Raw genomic sequence first — 7,563 nt, 5'->3', positions numbered from 1 at the left:
TAATAATACAATACATAATTGAAAAGATATTTGATAATGCTTTTTTTCACTGAAAAATCAATGTAGGCACATTTAAGTTACTCAGGTGAAAGATTAATAAATAAATTATGTTTGTTTCCTTTGATTACTTTGCCTATTGAATATTTAGGTGCGTGTAATTAAGAGTTATAGAAGCTGTTTTTCTTTCATTACAAAATGTCCATGTTTATGGCAAAACGCAGCAGAAAAATTTTTTATTCTAGTTGGATATCAAAAAAATTTGCAGTTTCTTCCTCTTTAATAATGTTTATTGCACATCCTACGGAGTTAAATAATATATAGTGGACATAAGAAATATTCGTCCAACGACTAACTTGAAATAAAATTTTACATGATCGCATACATTATTACATTTTCACGAAACAAACAGTCTCTAATGTATTTTTAAACTTTACACAAAGAATGTATAAACTGGCAAACTTAACTCAGACGTGCAGTAAATATCTGTATTGTTTCCTCGAAATAAGTCGAAAAAGTGCAATAACTACTGGAAACGAAAGAACAGTTATTATCAATTTCCATAAAAACCTGTCTGAAACTTCCTGAATAACAAATAGACCACGGTCAACAATATAAGGGGTAATCGGTAGATACGAGTCTCATAAAAAATTAATAAATAATCCAACGAGTGGTCGACCATGGAATATTAACGAGGACAACTGGCAACTTGTTATTCGAACGACCAAGAAACATCAAAAAATAAGTGTGGTTAAAAATGACAAAAAAACGTAAAAGTAACTTAAATATTAATAAATCCAATAGCACTGTTAATAACATCCTGTGAAACCGAAGAGTTTATCGAAACAAACAGGAAGTAAAGATTTGAATTCGTAAAAGATTATGTAAATATAGTGGGACCTCGATTAACCGGTTTAATTGGGAGACAGCTCTGATAAATCGAGGCCCAATGGATAATCGATTCCATACAAAATGAGCTGTTCATTCTTTGAAGACATATTTCCTTTATAATTCTCAACTTATAAATGCTTATCGTGCCAACTTTGCACTATCGATAAAGTTTCTTTAGTTTAAGAATTTTATTTAGAATTTTACTAAAACTCGAAATCGATTTTTGTTTCATCCTCGAATTTTGAACAGCAATTGTATTTGATTCGATGATGTTTTGGTTTTAAATTTTTAACAATTTATCCTACAGTCCGACGCTAGATTTTTGTTTCTTTGCCAAAATGTTAGCTAACAATTAAAAAGTCTCATTTTACGACAATCGTTCAAATTAATGGTAAAATTCTATCAACGATTGCTTTTTAAAATTCTTTTCATTAATAGCATTTCAACGCGATTTTAAATACTCTTATCTTCAAAATTCGCTTCCTCTTACAATTTTACTTATTGCATATTTATTTTAACTTCATTAAAAAGTTATAAAATTTCTATTAAAGTAGTAATTTAAAACGAATAAATGTAAGAAAGCGAGATAATAAAGATGCTTCAAAAAATTGTATCTCTATCTTAATTTGCATTTTCCAAGGCTAGACGAGCAAAACGTCTGGTGACTTGTGAACGATAGCGTAAGTATCCGAGGTTTGGTTCACGCCACTGTGACTAATAGAGAAATGACACGATCGTTTCTCGTCATAGTTGTTGACCAAGTCACAGAGACATTATCTCGCGATCGAATGTGTCGCAGTTTTTAGTTATCAATCCTTGATTGTTTTATTTAGTCTTTCCGAGGCCTATCTTTCTTCGTTGCTCAGAGAAGCATAACGCTTATACGATGGGACGTCCCCCGTGCAATTGGCCAATCGTGTGTTGTCTAGTGGCACGTGACCCGAATTCAAGAAACACTTTTTCCTTTGGCGATCTTTGTCCGCGTACGACCCCGGTTCGATCATTCCTTGACCCCGTTGTAGTTCAGAACCAACTTAACGTTGATGTATTGGGAAGACTGGTAACGATTTGTTAATAACTGTTAATTATATCCTCTTGTACCAGAACCTTACATATGGAAACTCTCACTTTCTGCAGCGGAGACGTCTTTCAAACCGTCGAATGACGTTTTGTGTTTCTAATTTTACATCAAACTCATCAATTTTCATGTTAGAAAACAATAGTTATTCCCTGAATATCACTCAGAACTTTAAATTCCGAGAATTTTTCCAATTGCATAATCATGGTTCTGATATTGACATTTTAAGGAATTGCTTTCTTTCTTTCGATATTTAGTATTTTTCATTGCAATGGACCAGGTTTATAAAAAATTTAATTAATTTTGGATCAAAAGTTCGAAGTTAAAAATTAGTTCGTGAGCAACCATATTCACGAAATTTCATTTTTTTTTGTTACCTTCGATATTCAATATTTTCCCACTCATATTTCGTAATTTTCTAAACATGGCCATAATTCAATATATTTATAACAATAAATCGTAATTGAATTAAATTAAAAAGGCCTAATCGTAAGTTAAAAATTAGTTCATCAACAACTATACCACGAATTTGTAAGTTTCACTTGTCACTTTCTGGACATGATTGTAATCAAATATGTTTATAATAATAAATAATTATTTAATTAAGTTAGATCGACAGTCACAAAGCGTACATCACTGTTAAAAATTGTTGGTTCTGTGTAAACAGTATTTTGAAAATGTCTTTTTCGTGTTCTTCGTATTTATCTATTTCTGAGTTAATAGTTCTTGGAACGAAAAATGTTATTAGATTTCGACATACGCAATGATGGACAGTTTTTTTTTCTAATTGAAATGAGAATGCAAATCTTCTTCGATCAAAGTACTGTTTGCAATTATTTTAATGATTATGCAATTAAATTTTCATTACGAAACGTGTTTATTAAACCCCAGGGTTCAATCTTGTAAGTTGGACCTTATACTGCCACGAACGATAACATGTTATAGTCAATAAAAATATTCTAAAGAATAGTTAAATCATTTAAACAAAAATGTGGTTGGAGGGGGCAAGTAAATTGCGAAATAATTAATTGATGAGAAAGCAAGAATGGATATCGTATAGCAAAATCCCTTATTCTCATATTTCGACTTTCGCCAAGTGTCTCTTATCTGCTTACTATGCTAGCACAGGCCAGTGATTGTGCATTCATAAAATTTATAATTTTTCGAGAACTTCAAATTCTTTCTATTTTCGTTTCTCGAAATTTAGGAATTTATAAAATTTTGAGAATTTTCAAAATAAAATTAAGTCATTGAAATGGGAACTATGAACAAATATTTTTATCTAATAATTATTTAACGAAGCACTTGTGTACTAGAAATAACCTTTCACATGGAATGACTTCTCTAGCTTTATTCTTTCATTTATTCAAAATAAATTTTATTCGGTTCACACGTTACTTTATTTCATTTGACTATTATTTCTGTGTATTTTTAATGTGCATTCAATATATGAAAAAATATATTTAATAACGAGATAAACTCATATTCCTATCCTCCTATCCATATTTCTAATATATATGATAATCTTACTTTAACATTAATGTTAAAAAACAAATTAAAAAGGAAACTAAAAATGTTTTAGTGAAAACATAAAACATATTTAAATAGAGAGTGTAATAAAAATTCATTTTATTTCGTATTTTGTTTGGGATGGAAAATTTCAAGCACCGATAAAGCTTCTTCAGTTTTCAGACGCAAACGAAACAATGTAAACGGAAGCATTAGAAGTTAAACGCATTAGCATAGAGATTGACTTGTTTCGAACACGCGAATAAATCACAGCCAAATGCATCCATTGATTTTTAAAGTTCGCATTAAGTCATGCTCCCACGAGTGCAACGCGGAGCAGAAAATACATTATAAATCGCACGAAAAAATGCAAAGCATCAAGGAAGGTCGTGCATCGTGCATACGGAAGTGTCTTTATTCTAGTCTACAATAGTCAACAAAGTGTCTCAAACTGTGTTCTGGCATTCTAAGTTACCTAACACGCAAAAACACGATTCTCTTTTACAATAATAAAACAGTCGTTTCGATTGTATTCTAGCGCCTTATGTTGTACATGTGTGGGAACGTTGTTCTATTCTCTTTGAGGATGGCAAAGAAGAACGCACATATTGCCATCGATTACCCAACGTTACTTTAAACCACGTTTCCACTCGTGCAACTTTTGTAGCAGCACACGAAGCACAAAGACAAAAAATTGTCGTTTTTGGCAGACAGAACGTACCGACAGACATTTTAAACGTGTCGTACGTGGTGCAATAACTTGGAAACGTAGCTTTATGCCCCTCTATGGAGACCAACCTGTATCTGATTGCACCAGGATTTTCCAATTCCGTTCCGATTGGATTGGCAACCAAGTCAGGAGTCTGCGATTCACGATGCCACGGATAACGAATCTAGTTGATCAAAATTCGAAATAACGAAATGTATTAAGTCTTTCGGTTGACACTACTGTAGTCATATTAAAAATCAATATATTTTTGCTATGTAAGCAAAGTATCACAAGGATTTCCACAGAAAATAAAATTGCTAAAAATACATTAAATAAAACATCACACTTATTCATTGTCAGAAATATAAAAAAAATTAATTTTTTGTTTCTGAACCACTACTCTCAGACATCAGGATTGACATTAATATTGAGATTTAAGTAATAGAAAATGATAAAAATTCTGAATTTTTATCAAGTGGATTCAAGTTTAGTCGAAAAATTTCCAACGTTTCGAAGCTCACGTATTACCCGCGTAAGCGAGGCTAGTGACGCTTAATTAATCGCTCGCCCACGCACTCGATTGGATATGAGGAAAGCGAGAAGATAAGGGGAGTCCAAGTGTCGCCGGAACCTCCTAATCGCGCTCTTTGGACCAACGTCCACTGCGATTGCTTGCCAGGAAATTAGACAATTGCCGGGTTCAAGGCATTTTTCCTGCATTTGTATCTTTGCAATCATGCATGCATCGCGTGGTAAAGGGTACAGATACGGGCTATTCGAATCGCAGCTTTGAAACGATTCCAAAACTTTTAAGACTTTTTAAGACTACTCAAATCGTTTCTAATATGATTTGAAGCTCAGAGCTCTTGAAAGTCTCGAAGGTTTTGATAGATTTGAAAATGTTAAGACTTTTGATAAGAATTTCGATTAAAAATGTTTCAGTCCCTTCTTCAAACGTTCAAGTATAAATAATTTTAATCGATTAAATTTCTCTCCTTTTTGTGTGTTTGTTTAAGTGAAGCACATCTATCCGTAACACCAACTTTATGATCGATTTGTAATAATAAATTCATAAATTTTTACCAATGACGTTAGTTACAAAATGGACTCTGTACGAGATTTTCAAACGCAAGTATTCGTGAATATAATACTCTTTAATCGGGTAGCATTTTTCAGACGTTGCAGAAATATGAAAATTGCTTGATGATTTAATTGCCTCCAAACTAATTCCATTTTTTTGTGATGGAATTCGAAACCTGGCCAAAAGGTGGCAGAAATTTGCACAAAATGGTGGAAAATATTTCAAAGATCAATTTGCAATACATATGTATATCACATAGAAAATTTTTAAAAAAGGGCCAACATTTTTCCATACACCTAATATGTAAATTCGAAACGCTTTAAATGTCATTGTTATCTAGGGATGCTGAGCGTCTACAATTCACATATAGCCAACCTTTTATCCGTCTCTCCTGCCGCGAGCCTAACTCCACGTTTGGATTACGTCAGGGATCAATGAATCGTTGCATAAGATCTACGTTATCGAGATCACCGACACGCGGAGCGCCGATCGGTTGCAACCGCGTGCGAAATTGATCTCGATATTTTTACTATTTTTTTCAATCCCACGGAATCGTTAGTACGACCGCATCGATGAATTTTAGCAAAACGGCGGATTACTCGAACAATCGTTACAACAGGGTTTCTCGTTTCTTGGTTAGAGGTCTTTTTAATTGTAATCGATAGTTGGGAATGCTAAATTGAATCTGGAGCGAGACAGATCAAAGATGGAAAGGGAATTACACGACTCAAAAAATATTTATTGCATGAATTACAATCGTTTCTAGCTGTTGCAATTCTTTAAGCTGTTTTAATTGATCCAATAAGTTGTTACAATTAACAGAAATTATATTGAAAATTAAATATAAAAATTTATTACTTCCTTTCACTTGAAAAAGGTAGATCTTTTATTTCTGTAAACGAGAATAATTATTCAGTATGTATAAAATTAGAAATGTTATAACACTATTACAAATTGACGTTACAAATTTAAAGAGTGACAGTAAATTATATTACAGAACTTTAGAAGAAAGAAACTAATTTACGTGCCCACAATTATACTTTTTTAATCCTTTTCCCTACATATGACCATTTCTACTTTTAAATTCAATTGTAAATTAAACCTAAGCATCACTATATCCGCCATATTCTTGTGATACAATGCTACAAAGCTATTGTCCGTCAGTAAACAAGAATTTTAGTTTTCCCCTAAGTCGTTCATACTTGATCGTGTTATGCATAATAAAATTATTGCTATGAAAATCTTTGCATGACATTTTGTTAGTCTCCTCCCCCCTCCCCCCTTGACCTCTTCAAGATCCGTCAATGTCTGGAGCTTCTCCTTTATCAAAGTGACCTACTTATTCGCTAAATTGAACGAGTACGAACGTCGATCGAGAATTTTTGGTGTAAACACTTTTCAATTACCGTGATTTATGTTTCGTACACGTAGTGGGGATAGTAAGACGTAAGAATATAATGAAAATGATTACTTGACGTTTGTACAAAAAATTCTGACCAATAATTTTCATAAAAAACAGCGACGTTAATTATCGGTGTGTACAGAGTCCACACAGCTGTTACAAGAAATTATACGACGCATAATTTCGCCGAATAGTTAAGTCGAATGACGTCGAGATGTTTGTCGGGGCCACGTTAATTGGACGTTAAATTTTAATATTTTGATAATTGAATTGTAACTGAACTTTATACTCGTCCGAATATTGATATACAGCTACAGTTAAGTTTCTGCGCGCTGCAACGCAAAGTAGTGTTTTTCATCCGCGAGAACAGAATCAAGTTAATTACGTCCATTCGTAAATTAATTTTCATTTACTTTTCATTTATAAATCAAAATCTATTAACGGGTATTTTTAAACCGAATTTAAAATTTGTATTCGTTATTCGCGAATAAAGTTTGTTTAATACTACGTGAGAACGCTTATGATCTGACAATTGAAAGAGGATTCAAGAGCGAGTTTCTACATTCGTTACTTTCGAGCGGGTATTGCTACACTCTTAAGCTAGGTAAGACATCTGGATCTTCTTTTACACAGTTCTTTAACACAGTTGCAAAACGTACCCCCAATTAGTTCACAGCAAATGTCATAAAAGTCCTGATCGTGAAAAATCGGTGGAAAATCATTTATGGTTAATCGAATGTCGTGGTTGTAGTGGTTCGAGTATGTACGATTTCAACAATTTCGAGAATTAGACTCGAATTTCTTAATGTATGTGTCGAGATCTCCACTTTGTTCTTAATCAGTCCACTCCACACAAAAATAATTTTTACAATGTTAGGGTTTTTCTTGGTTGTGTA

This window comes from Colletes latitarsis, chromosome 2 (genome assembly GCF_051014445.1).
Source record: "Colletes latitarsis isolate SP2378_abdomen chromosome 2, iyColLati1, whole genome shotgun sequence".
Classification (NCBI taxonomy): domain Eukaryota; kingdom Metazoa; phylum Arthropoda; class Insecta; order Hymenoptera; family Colletidae; genus Colletes; species Colletes latitarsis.
This window is presented reverse-complemented; position numbering follows the sequence as displayed.